The following is a 15,120-nucleotide window of genomic DNA, read 5'->3' as shown; positions in this document are numbered from 1 at the left end:
TCCTCCTCCAGAACCAAAGTGTTACCTAATAAATGTTATAATAGTTAAATTTTTGAGTGGTTATTAAGAAGCAGGTACCGTGCCAAGCACTTCCATGCATTATCTCACATAATAAATGCATATTTATTATAATATTATTCTGTTTGAAAGGAAGTTCAATGAGAAGAGGACCCTTGCCTTTTGAAGTGAAAGAGTAAACTACTTGTAGATTAACGCCTGATTGATGCTCTCAACATGTTGAGTGAATGAGTTTGTTATCATTATTCTTGTTTTATAATTACTGAAAATAAGAACAGAGAAATAAAGCCAGAAAATAAAAGACAGATCTAGGGTTTTGATACATGTAGTCTGGCTACATTTAGGTACAGGATAGGACGCTAGAAGATTAATCTCCATATTTTTCCGTCTAGCATTCAAGGAACAGCAAATCCCGGGCCACCAGAAATTTGATACAGGCTGCTTTTCTCCACTGTACATTGAACTTGCCATGCTCATTTACAATGGCACAGTATTTGCCCTCCCTATCCTGTCTTTGTTTTCCTATTTATGTTGTATGTATTTAGCTTGTCCCTCCAAACAGACCTTCGTTCTTAAAAGGCAATGTGTCTGACTATTCTTTATAATTTCTCATTTGCTTGATTCAAGTAGTTGAGCTTTATATTTAAGAAACATTAAATATTCATTAGCTCAATAAATATTTATTGAGCACCTAGTATATGTGCTTTTAGATACAGAGATGAAACAATACGAAAGACAAGGCCCTTTTTTCAAGAAACTTATATTGGAAGGCAGAAGATAAATAAGTAATAAACAAATATAATAAGACATAAATGAAGATAAGTACAATGAAGAAAATAAAGCTGAAGTTGGAGGTGACGTGTGACGGGAGATGGCAATGTGAGTCTGATAGTGATGCTGGTGGGGGTAGTGGTGTGGTGAGGAAAAGCATCTCCGAGAAGGTAGTGCTTGAGGTGGGTTGGCAAGACCTGAAAGCAGGAGGCAGCGTTGAGACATTATGGGGCATAGTGATCTGGCCAGAGGCAATGGTAAGTGGGAAAATGAGAATAAGCTTGGCATGTCTGAGGATAAAGAAGGATGACCTGCATGCTCTGAGCCTGTTGTGACTAGAAGGACAGACATAGGCAGTGGCCAGATTATGAGGTACCTTGTTGACCCGAGAAAGAAGCTTTGAGTTTATTTAAAGGGCAATAGAACCAATCAGAAGGATATTAAACAGCAGAGAGGAATATATGCTTTATATTTTAAAAGATCATAATATTAAAAACATAACTGTGTGTGGAGCAACAGGAAATCTCATTCATTGCTGGTGGGAATGCAAAATGACATGGCCAGTTTGAAGGCAGTTTGGCAGTTTCTTATAAAACTAAACATATTCTTATCATACTATCTAGCCATCACACTCCTTGGTATTTTTACTCAAAGGCGTTGAAGACTTACATCCATACAAAACACCGCACACAAATGTTTATAGCAGCTTTATGCATAGTTGCCAGAACTTGGGGGCAGCCAAGATGTCCTTCCGGAGGTAGAATGGATAAATAATCTGTGGTACTTCCAGACAGTGGTTTATTACCCAGCATTAAAAAGAAATGAGCTATCAAACCATGAAAAGACATGGAGAAACCTTAAATACCTATTACTAAGTGAAAGAAGTCAGTCTGAAAAGTTGATTCTAACTACATGAGAATCTGGAATAAGCAAAACTCAGTTCAGTTCAGTTCAGTCGCTCAGTCGTGTCCGACTCTTTGCGACCCCATGAATCGCAGCTATGGAGAAGCAAAAAGACCAGTGGTTGCCAGGAGTCAGGAGTGGAGGGAAGGATGAATACGTGGAGCACAGAGGATCTGGGGGCAGTAAACATACTGTGTATGATACTAATGGTGGATACATGTCATTAAACATTCGTCCAAACTCATTGAACCTACAACAGCAAAAGTGAACTCTCATGTAAACTATGTCCCTTAGGTGATGATGTTGTGTTAAGGTAGGTTCATCCCTGGTAACAGTGTAACACTCTGGTGGGGAATGTTGAGAATGGGAGTGGCTAGGCATACATGGGAGTAGGAGATATATGGGAATCTCTGTATGTTCTTCTCAATTTTGCCATGCACCTAAAACAACTCTAAAAATTTAAAGTCTTAAAATTCTTGTAGTAGAATACGAGGGGTGTAATAGAGAATTATTAGTAATTTTTTTGCACTCTGGAAGAGAGATGGCATACCAGGCAAGAAGTGATAGAGATGTGTGTGCATGCATGCTCAGTTGCTTCAGTCATGTCCTCTGTCCATGGGATTCTCCAGGCAAGAATACTGGAGGAGGAAATCCAAAAGATCAAACAGGATGTGCTGAAGAGGAAGAGCCAATAGAATTTACTGATGAATTGTATATGAAGGATGATGAAAAGAGAAGAATTATAGATAATTCTTAGGTTTTTGGCATGAGATCTGGGTAGACAGTGGAGCCATTTATTGAGGAAAGGATGCCTTGGGACAGAGGATAAAGAAATTAATAGGTGGATCAAGGTATTAAAGAGACAGATCATAAGTATTCATTTAGTTCCTTACTTATTCACCACCTTGATCCACAGAGGATTTGAATCATCTTACGGTGGGAACACATATTTATAATAATGATAAAGTAGTCATAGAAAATAAGGAGGAAGGGAAACATAAGCAGAAGTAGAAAGTCAAGTGTAGAAAAGATATATGCAGGTGATTAGATTCTAAAATAGTTACTATTATTCAGTCTTGGATTTGGCTCTGAGGGAAAAGGGAGTCTTGATCAGTGAGTTAATTTTTATTATCAGTTCAGAGGAAGCATAACCATGCCTCAGGAGAGGCAAACTTTTTCAGGCTTTGCTTTTGCAAAGAAAGTCTTCACAGTGAAGCTCAGAGGAGGTTGAAGTGAAGAATACAATGTGAGACTTCTGATTCAGTTTCAGCTAAGAGCCTTCTTTGGAAACGCCTGAACAGACATAAAATACCTGAGAGTCATTCAAAGAAGTCAAAATTTTGAATAACACTTATTCCTGAGGATTTCCTGCTTTTTATGGTTTCTAGGTTCAAATTCTCCCAAGGTCTCTCCTGAATGATACTAACAGTCTTCAGTACAGAGACCCAGCTTCCCATCTCCTATTTGGATTTAGCCATTATTTTTCACTGAACTCACCTGCCAGTGCAGGAGGCATAAGAGACATGGGTTTGATCCCTGGGTCAGGAAGATCCCCTGGAGAAAGTCCTGGCAACCCACTCTAGTATTTTTACCTGGAGAATCCCATGGACAGAGGAGCCTGGTGGCTACAGTCGCAAAGAGACTGAAGCAATTTAGCAAGACTGATAGTCTATGCTCCCTTCCTGCTTCCTGTGTAATGTTAAAAGTTTTGGTTTATTCTATTAAAGTTCAGAATGATTTGGAATCTTAACGTCAAACTACTTCTACTGCTTTTTTCCTTCTTCAGTATTTTATTTCCAAAAAACCTACAATTCTTCCCATGTATCATCAGAGACAGGTTCTAAGCAGGACCATATGAAGTGGTATTTGTTGATAAAAGCATACAGTTCTACAATACTACATAGACTAGGTTATCTTGAACTTTGGGCAATGTCTCAAGACACACATGCTTATTTAAACATCTGGCTCATCTGCTAATTAACAAGATTGGAGAGGGGTGTTCAGGTCTCTGTTCCTCTGTGATGAATCTGTGCATGCGTTTCATCTGCAATCTGTATTTAAGGATGAAATCAGTAACAATTTGAACATGACAGTCTCTCCTTAAAATGTAGATGTAGAAAGATAACTTTACAGCATAGAAATCTGCTCCAAGTTCTATTGAAATTGCTTATTTACAATAAAATCAAATAACATAAATGTTTCAAAGTATTACCTTCATTTGCATAAGTGCTGAAAATTCTTGTAAAGAAATAATGATGGGCGAGCTTTGTAAAGTTCATGGAAGTATAAAGTAAGGTTTCGCATCACTTGAAATTCCAGATATTAAATATTTACAATGGGTGATGCAAACATTTTATATACTTGTCTTGGTCTAACAAAATACTGGGTGGTGTAGTACCAAACATTTATATCTCAATCTGGAGGCTGAAAAGTTTAGGCTGAACATGCTGGTAAATTTGGTGTCTGGTGAGGCCCTTTTTCCTGGTTTATAGATGGTCATCTTCTGACTGTGTCCTTTCAGGGCAGAAGGGGTTAGGGAGTTCTGGGGGTCTCTTTTATGAGGATACTAATACCATTCATAAAGATTCCATGCCCATGACCTAGTCACCTCCCAAATGTCCTACCTCCAAATGCCATCACACTGAGGGTTAGATTTCAACATATGAGTTTTAAGAGAAGACAAGCATTAGTTGATAGCAATATTATAATATGCAGAATTGTAAAATGAGTACAAACAAGAATAAAGGCATTGGTTTGCTAAAGAGAGATAAGTACTTTCAAAGCAAAGTAATTTTGTAGAAGCCGGGAGTGGTTTTGTTTTGTTGATTAAGATAAAGAGAATAATAAAAATCATAACATCCTGATATTATGTTATATGTTACACTTATCTTTAATCTCAGAATGTATTGGCATATATTGTCTTAATCACTCCTTTTTTTCCCTGTCATGACAGTCATATCATCAATGCTTTAAAGTCATAAAATGCATAAAGATATTTTTTTGTGTTAATGTATTCAATTATGCAAATGTTAATTGGACACCTATGTGCAAGGCCCTGTGTTAGAAATGGCAAAGATGTTTAACAATTCAGTTGGGACATAAGTTCAAACACAACCAGCTCTAATAAATAAGACACTTTAATAAATGATTCAATGAAGGACAATAAAATAGAAATAAATTAATTTCTATTACAAAAAAGGTCTTGTGAAACAGAGAATTTTGAGGAAGGCAATGAGGCTAACTTTTCATAAATGGAGACAAATAAGTTATAAAATTACTGGAAATATGTTTTAGCATATTTCTATTTTTGTTTTTCACCCACTATTCTTCCTAGTAATTTTCAAATATTATAAGGCAACATTATTAAACACCACAAAGAAAAGTTTCCTGGTTTCACTTTATATATATATTTCCCAGATTTGTAGATTATTGCTGTTACTTTCAATCTAGACAGTAGGATGAAAAGTCCATGTTCATAAATTCATCTGTGTTTGTCTTCTGGTCTCCTGTCTCCCTCTATTAAGAAGCAGCAGAGAGCTGGTGTTCAACGTCTGGTGTCAAAAGAGCCTTTTCCATTATTACGATGGGCAAGTTAGGTAACTAAGTTGAAAAAAAATGATATGGAGAAAGATTTTCCAGGCAAATATGAGCCATGTGCTTAAGATAAAACAAAGTTTCCAAAGGGACAAAAAGGAACAATCGATGAGGAATTTGTAGAGACCATGAATATAATTCTTTGGAAGATAAATTGAAAGCAAAGACAAAAAATAGAGTGCTGCTCATGTAGGAGAGAAAGGAAGAGGACTGGGAATAGTACTTGAAGGAAGAAACAATATAAATCAGAAGAATGTGCCTAATTGATGATGATATATGCCATGCCTAATTCTATCCAGATGATATTCAAAAGAAGATAAGTAAAAGGAAGGTGATGGAGATGGGTTCCATGAAAGACATACAATTAGAAGACTATGGGGGTGATTAGGGAGTTCTTGAATAGTCATGAAATTTGTGTCTTTTTTGACCTGATGTTTTGATGAAAAGATATCCTAATAACTATTTAAAGAAATTATCAGAACTAATCAATAAGAGCAAGGACTTTGTCACCAAACAGACTTGGTTGAAATCTTGACCGTATCTCGTATTATATATGTGATCTTGGAGAAGCTACTTAATCTAAGCTTTATTTTCTTCTTTTTTTAAGTGGCACCAAATAGCTATATTGTAGGGATGATATGAAAATGAAATGAAATAATACTTGAAAGAGCTATATTGTAGGGATGATATGAAGATGAAATAAATAATATGAAGATGAAGTGAAATAATACTTAATAATACCTTCAAGAAGGGAGTATGCTTGGGACATTTTCAGAGCTCCTTTGTTTTTCTGACAATATCTGTTGTTTTTATATCCATTTCACTGCATATGGAATTTGGAATCAATCTTGCCATTTTCCCACTCTTTTAGGAATTCACAGTTGCAGAGAAGGCTGAGAGATACCATATTTATGTCCACTGTAGGACACCTGTTTTCTCACTTTGGATTAGTTTTGTAATATTTTCTAGGTCTGCATTCCAAAACTTTGCTGATATGTATGTAAGTATGGGTACTTTTATCAGTGGTTTAATCTGGAACATGTGTGGCCTTTCAGTCTACATATGGAGTGCTTTCTTCAACTCAGAAAATAGTTTATTATACTTTTGATTGTTGCTTTGGTTCCATTTTATTGCAGTTTTAAGTTGCAACATACTATTGTTACTCCTTCCAAATATTCTATGAGCAATGGAGTATACAGTCTGATGTGTACCCATATGGGTGTGCATGTATGCATATGTGTATCTGTATGAAATCAACCTTGTTAATTATATTATCACTTACATTTATGGTTTTTTTTTTGACTCTTCGAGGCTTGCCTTTTGAAATTTTAATTAGTTTTTTCTAAATTCAATAATTCCTTTCTTTTCTAAGAAAACAATTTTCCTACTTTGGCTTGAATTTCTAAAGCAAATGTTGAATTCACTGTGGTGTGTTGAAAGATAAATTTAATGCTTCTGAATTTTGATCTGTTCAAGAACAGCTGTCAATGCTAACAATAGTGATTTTGCCCATTTCTCCCATATTTCACAATATTGTTTTAGTGAAACAATTTAGGGCATACAAGTATGTCACTTATCCATGTATATTGTAAATCTACCCTTTATCTTGTTAAAATTTCACTCTTCTAAATTATTTGATTTTTATCTCTATTTTTTCTGTTGTTAATTTATTTTGCAATTACATGATTTGCATTTGTTCTTCCTTTTCAGATATTTACAATACTTTATTTTAGGTGTATTTCTTATAAAGAGCTAGTTGGAGTTTTTTGATTCAAGTAAGTCTTTTTTTATTTATTTAAAAAAATATTTATGTATTTACTTATTTGACTGCAGCAGGTATTATTTGCAACACTTGGGATCTTTAGTTTCAGCCTGTGGGATCTAGTTCCCTGACCAGGGATTGAACCCAGAACCCCTGCCCTGGGAGCAGGGAGTCTTAGCCACTGGACTACCAGAGAAGTCCCTAAAGTCTTTTTAAAACAGACTGATTATCCATTTAATGCTTGCAAATTTGAATTAATATTCTTGTTATATTTTCCTTTGCTTTCTACTTTTCTATATTCCCTCACTGATGTTCCTTTAAACTTTATGTCTTAAAAATTAAAAAACAATAATTCATCTTTTTTCCCTGTATGCACTACTTTGTTTATATATCCTCCACCTATTTGGAAGGTATAATTTTTGCAAAATGGTTTCCTTTAAATTATCCAGAGTTATGTTTAATCTCTATTCAGCTCTTTTTCAACATTGAGTAAAATGCTAAAATACTATATTTGAATGTTCCTATTTGATGAATGGTATTTAATTTTAATTTACTCTCTTTTATCTTTTTTTCCCCACCTCCTTTTTAAGATAACATAGGATTTTAGATGCAGGTATTTTATAATACTGCAGACTTTTTACATTACATATTTTTTCATGAACAGAGTTATTTTATTTTTAAAGCCTAAAGCTCAGGTATTTCACCCTCCCAATTCTACCCTACTTTAATAAAGTTTCTGATTTCCCTATCTGTACTCAGTCACTCCTTCTCTGAATCTAGTAGGTGTGCTTTCTGGTCTGTTCCCCATAGGTATCATAATTATTAGTTTAGATGTGTCTCTTCAGTCAGCAGTGAGCTTTTTTGCTGATAACAACTATCTCTTTAATTCTCAATTCACAGGACATAAGGTCATGTGAGCTTAGTCATGTCTGACTCTTTGTGACCTTATGGATTGTAGTCTGCTAGGCTCCTCTGTCCATGGGATTTTCCAGGCAAGAATATTGGAGTGAGTTTCCATTTCCTCCCTTTAGGGCTCTTCCCCACCCAGGGATTGAACCCACATCTCCTGCATCTGCTGCACTGCAGGCGGATTCTTTACCACTGAGCCGCCAGGGAAGCCCCATTCACAGGACATAGTATTGAAATATAATGTGCAATGTTTAACAGAAGCTCGGTAATATTTGGTAAACAAATGAAGGTGTGAATGAATATTAAATATCTTAATGAAATATGTAGCTTTATTTTGGGAACTCTATATGGATTTTGTTATTTTAAAAGTAATAGGAATGGAATATGAAATGAAGTTTTTATGTGACTTTTTCTTAGCTTCTAGAAAATCTTCGGTGACTGTCATCTTACTAACGATAGTAAAGGGCAAGGGCCTGAAAGCTACAGTCCTTGCTCTTAAAGGGTATTCACTCACTGAATATTCAGTATGTTCAACATTTAGTAAGTACCTACAGCATGCCAGGCACTGGTACATAATCTACCTTCTCAGAAAGGATTCTGAGATGTTATTATAAACCTTGAAGATTGCTGTAAGTCTGACCAGTTTTAACGTTGTTAAGTTCATTAAGGTCCAGAGGGAAACTCTCTTAAAAATATTGAGAGAGATACCTGTACCCCAATGTTCATTGCAACACTGTTTACAGTAGCTAGGACACGGAAGCAACCTAGATGTCCATCAGCAGATGAATGGATAAAAAGTTGTGCTCTCATATACACAATGGAATATTATTCAGCTATTAAAAAGAGCACATTTGAATCAGTTCTAACAAGGTGGATGAAACTGGAGCCTATTATACAGAATGAATTAAGTCAGAAAGAAAAACACCAATACAGTATTTTAACACATATATATGGAATTTAGAAAGATGATAATGACGACCCTACATATGAGACAGCAAAAGAGATACAGATATAAAGAACAGACATTTGGACTCTGTGGGAGAAGGCAAGGGTGTGATGATTTGAGAGAATAGCATTGAAACATGTATATTACCATATGGGAAACAGATCGCCTGTCCAAGTTCAGTGCATGAAACAGGGCACTCAAAGCTGGTTCCCTGGTACAACCCAGAGGGATGGGATGGGGAGGGAGGTGGGAGGGGTGTTCAGGATGGGGGACACATGTACACCTGTGGCTGATTCATGTCAATGTAAGGCAAAAATCACCACAATATTGTAAAGTAATTAGCCTCCAATTAAAATAAATAAATTAATTTTAAAAATAAAATAAAACCCTTATTTTCTAATTAAAAAATATTTAACTAACTTACATAATTTCTTTTTTTTAAATTTTTGCTACATGATAGTATACATGTTATCCCCATTCTCCCAAATCATCCCACCTCTCCCTCTCCTCTGAGTCCAAAAGTCCGTTATACACATCTGTGTCTTTTTCCTGACTTGCATACAGGGTCGTCATTGCCATCTTCCTAAATTCCATATATATGTGTTAGTATACTGTATTGGTGTTTTTCTTTCTGGCTTACTTCACTCTGTATAATTGGCTCCAGTTTCATCCATCTCATCAGAACTGATTCAAATGAATTCTTTTAACGGCTGAGTAATACTCCATTGTGTATATGTACCACAGCTTTCTTATCCATTCATCTGCTGATGGACATCTAGGTTGTTTCCATGTCCTGGCTATTATAAACAGTGCTATGAACATTGGGGTACATGTGTCTCTTTCAATTCTGGTTTCCTCGGTGTGTATGCCCAGAAGTGGGATTGCTGGGTCATAAGGGAGTTCTATTTGCAATTTTTAAGGAATCTCCACACTGTTCTCCATAGTGGCTGTACTAGTTTGCATTCCCACCAACAGTGTAGGAGGGTTCCCTTTTCTCCACACCCTCTCCAGCATTTATTGCTTGCAGATTTTTGGATCATTATTAACCAGGGAGTAGGTTATGTGATCTGTATTCATTTTTATTGAACAAATCCCAAAGCTTCTCCCTGGTTAATATTGATCTTACATGAATTCTTAATAACTACTTATTCTGAATGTACTATTTTTCTCTTAGATGGGAGATGAGGTATGGATGGAAGGGATTTCAGATGATTCAGATTTCAGTTGAATGTGTTAAATTCATTGTCTTATGATTATACAGTGGAAGTGAGAAATAGATTTAAGGGCCTAGATCCGATAGATAGAGTTCCTGATGAACTATGGACTGAGGTTCATGACATTGTACAGGAAACAGGGATCAAGACCATCCCCATGGAAAAGAAATGCAAAAAAGCAAAATGGCTGTCTGGGGAGGCCTTACAAATAGCTGTGAAAAAAAGAGAAGAGAAAAGAAAAGGAGAAAAGGAAAGATATAAGCATCTGAATGCAGAGTTCCAAAGAATAGCAAGAAGAGAAAGAAAGCCTTCTTCAGCGATCAATGCAAAGAAATAGAGGAAAATAACAGAATGGGAAAGACAAGAGATCTCTTCAAGAAAATTAGAGATACCAAGGGAGCATTTCATGCAAAGATGGGCTCGATAAAGGACAGAAATGGTATGGACCTAACAGAAGCAGAAGATATTAAGAAGAGGTGGCAAGAATACACAGAAGAACTGCACAAAAAAGATCTTCATGACCCAAATAATCATGATGATGTGATCACTAATCTAGAGCCAGACATCTTGGAAAGTGAAGTCAAGTGGGTCTTAGAAAGCATCACTACGAACAAAGCTAGTGGAGGTGATGGAATTCCAGCTGAGCTATTTCAAATTGTGAAAGATGATGCTGTGAAAGTGCTGCACTCAATATGCCAGCAAATTTGGAAAACTCAGCAGTGGCCACAGGACTGGAAAAGTTCAGTTTTCATTCCAATTCCAAAGAAAGGAAATGCCAAAGAATGCTCAAAATACCGCACAATTGCACTCATCTCACATGCTAGTAAAGTAATCCTCAAAATTCTCCAAGCCAGGCTTCAGCAGTACATGAACTGTGAACTCCCTGATGTTCAACCTGGTTTTAGAAAAGGCAGAGGAACCAAAGATCAAATTGCCAACATCTGCTGGATCATGGAAAAAGCAAGAGAGTTCCAGAAAACATCTATTTCTGCTTTATTGACTATGCCAAAGCCTTTGACTGTGTGGATCACAATGAACTGTGGAAAATTCTGAAAGAGATGGGAATACCAGACCACCTAACCTGCCTCTTGAGAAATCTGTATGCAGGTCAGGAAGCAACAGCTAGAACTGGACATGGAACAACAGACTGGTTCCAAATAGGAAAAGGAGTACGTCAAGGCTGTATATTGTCACCCTGCTTATTTAACTTATATGCAGAGTACATCATGAGATACGCTGGACTGGAAGAAACACAAGGTGGAATCAAGATTGCCGGGAGAAATATCAATAAATTCAGATATGCAGATGACACCACCCTGATGGCAGAAAGTGAAAAGGAACCAAAAAGCCCCTTGATGAAGGTGAAAGAGGAGAGTGAAAAAGTTGGCTTAAAGCTCAACATTCAGAAAACGAAGATCATGGCCTCTGGTCCCATCACTTTATGGGAAATAGATGGGGAAACAGTAGAAACAGTGTCAGACTTTATTTTTTGGGGCTCCACAATCAGTGCAGATGGTGATTGCAGCCATGAAATTAAAAGACACTTACTCATTGGAAGAAAAATTATGACCAACCTAGAGAGTATATTCAAAAGCAGAGAAATTACTTTGCCAACTAAGGTCCGCCTAGTCAAGGCTATGGTTTTTCCTGTGGTCATGTATGGATGTGAGAGTTGGACTGTGAAGAAGGCTGAGCTCCGAAGAATTGACGCTTTTGAACTGTGGTGTTGGAGAAGACTCTTGAGAGTCCCTTGGACTGCAAGGAGATCCAACCCGTCCATTCTGAAGGAGATCAACCCTGGGATTTCTTTGGAAGGAATGATGCTAAAGCTGAAACTCCAGTACTTTGGCCACCTCATGTGAAGAGTTGACTCATTGGAAAAGACTCTGATGCTGGGAGGGATTGGGGGCAGGAGGAGAAGGGTACGACCGAGGATGAGATGGCTGGATGGCATCATTGACTCAATGGACATGAGTCTGAGTGAACTCTGGGAGTTGGTGATGAACAGGGAGGCCTGGCATGCTGCGATTCATGGGGTTGCAAAGAGTTGGACACGACTGAGCGACTGAACTGAACTGAATAGAGCTGCTAAGCAAATGAGATGTTTTCTAAGCAAATCAAGCATGACACTGTGTCCTTCAATATCCTGTGCTCTGGTTTCAAACGCAGCTGCTGCTGCCCCATTCTTGGGTGCAAGCCTTCCTCCCTAAAGTTGTTATGATTACTGATACCATCTATGATTCCAGACACACCTCTTATTGATAATGCCCTGTTTTACTCTTAAAAAAAACTAAACTCATTGACTTCTAGGATGTATTTGAATGATGTCACAAAGTTTCGAACTAATGTTTGTCAAAATTCATAGGAAATTTTTATAAAAATAATCTCATTTGAAGTGTGAAAAATATATCAGATTATTGTAATTCCAAGTATTGGATTGAAATATTGGTAATAATTTAAACATGTGTATGCACATACACATATGTGTTTGTATGTATGTATATAATAAGAATAACAATGAATCATTAGCCCGCATCATCTTACTTAATATACAAGTTACTGGTAATATCTTAGAACACAAACAATGAAACATTATGATGAAAAAGAAACAACGAAAAGAAGAAGTACAGGGAAAAGCAGTGGATGGCGAGTTTTCTCATCCATACCTTCCCAGATCTCCAATTAACTTTACTGGTGTCAGTTGACTCCTGTCCCCTCCCAACTCCTCCCTACCTAATTATAAGGCTTTGAAATTCTATTCTCCCGAAGGAAAGAGGTGATACCCTTTGCTTACGTTCTTCCTTAGCTAGGTGAGACGGGTTTCTCTTTCTTTCTTTTGTTCACATATTGAATCTTGAAAATACAGGGAGACACTAGAGTTTTCACAGTCATTTGCTTTGTTTAAAATGTTCTAAGTACACTTTTTCATGTCAAGTTTTTTTTTATGCTAAAAATATGTGAGAAACTTTCAAATGACAAGACAGATGGTGTGTTAAATGTGGAAAATTCCTTTAATTTTCTTCTTCCTAAGAGAATGCCCTAGGGGTATAAAAAAATCTTGTTGATAGGAAATAGTTAAAACTGTGCTTTAATATGTTCTTTAGGAGATTAATTTTTTTGTTCTCCTGAATTCAAAGGATAGGGCCCCATAGGGAGGGGCCAGTTTGTCTGGTCTTGTTCTCTTGAATCTTTAGTGAAGAACTTAGCTTAAGAAGGCTGAGTACTTGTTGAATGGACAATTCTTTTCACAGCTTCATTAAAGAACAATGTAGTTGGGTGTATAAAACAAATAAGCAATAAAAATCTTTTGTACAGCACAGGGAAATAATTGTCATTGTTTTGTAATGACTTTTAATGGAGTTTAATCTATAAAAATATTGAATCAGTATGCTGTACACCTGGAACTAATATAATATTATAAGTCAGTTATACTTCCATTAAAAAAATAATGAAATAATTGGGGAGGGATATCAGATAATTTTATAGTGGGTTCCTTGCATATGAATGATTTAAGTACGTTTCCCTAAAAGAAACTGTTTTCATACCTAGAGATAGTATATATCCCTGTGCATAAAAAGACATCTGAGTTCAGAAATTCATATGTATAACTTAAAAAACAAGTTTGAACACTTTAACAATTACATATACTTTTACAACTTCTGCTTCCAACCAAAATGGAGTTACAGGAGCTGGACTTACCCTTCTATGTGCAATAACTAGAAAAAAGATGAACTATGTGAGATATATCAAGTGTCAGACACTGTTGGATGATAATGCTAGAGAGATGGAAAACTCCTGGGGTGAGATTGGTGAACTGCCTCTGTTCATCACCTTGAGAGAATTTTCCTGCCACAGTACAGGCAGAGGGAACTCGGGCAGAGCTTGGTGTACTGTCTGAGTAGGAGAGAGGGAGCTAGGGTATGAGGGAATCAAAAAAGCAAGAGTTCAGGGTACAGAGCGCGAGAGGAGAGAGGGAAGCATGGAGGAGAGTTTAGAGATCTGAGGAGGAGTTCCATTTAAATATTCAAAAGAGTACTGTTAGGCACATGAGTTTGAGGAAAATGTTTGATGGTGAGGAAGTATCACTTGAGTGTCAGAGAAGTGTGACTAGCACTAACACAGGAATGTAGGTGGTACCTACCAGTTAGGCTGGAGAACTCATTCTCCATAAGGCATTGGATAGAAAACTCGGGAGGGGTTTGCCTCATTCAGTTCAGTTCAGTTCAGTCGCTCAGTTGTCTCCAACTGTTTGCGACCCCATGAATCCCAGCATGCCAGGCCTCCCTGTCCATCACCAACTCCCAGAGTTCACTCAGACTCACGTCCATCGAGTCTGTGATGTCATCCAGCCATCTCATCCTCTGCCGTCCCCTTCTCCTCCTGCCCCCAATCCCTCCCAGAATCAGGGTTTTTTCCAATGAGTCAGCTCTTCGTATTAGGTGGGCAAAGTATTGGAGTCTCAGTTTCAACATCAGTCCTTCCAATGAACACCGAGGACTGATCTCCTTTAGGATGGACTAGTTGGATCTCCTTGCAGTCCAAAGGACTTTCAAGAGTCTTCTCCAACACCACAGTTCAAAAGCATCAATTCTTCTGTGCTCAGCTTTCTTTATAGTCCAACTCTTATATCCATACATGACCACTGGAAAAATCATAGCCTTGACTAGACAGAGCTTTGTTGACAAAGTAATGTCTCTGCTTTTTAATATGCTGTCTAGGTTGGTCATAACTTTCTTTCCAAGTTTGCCTCATTACTGAGGAATAATTAACCTTAGATTAAATGTTGTTCTGATACCACTCAGCATACCTTAAAAGTAAGAACTTGATTGGATCAAATTGTTTCCAAGTAACATAACTGCATCCCAGAATAAAGTTTACTACTTGTAGAAAAACATGCTTGGCATGATAAAATGTATGTCTTACACCAATCAAAGATTATCAGGCAGGCAAAGAAACAGAAAATGATACAAATAGTGAGGAGAAAATCAATTGGTTAAAAAATT

The sequence above is a fragment of the Ovis aries genome, chromosome 3, assembly GCF_016772045.2.
Source record: "Ovis aries strain OAR_USU_Benz2616 breed Rambouillet chromosome 3, ARS-UI_Ramb_v3.0, whole genome shotgun sequence".
Taxonomy (NCBI): Eukaryota; Metazoa; Chordata; class Mammalia; order Artiodactyla; family Bovidae; genus Ovis; species Ovis aries.
Note: the sequence above shows the minus strand (reverse complement) of the source record.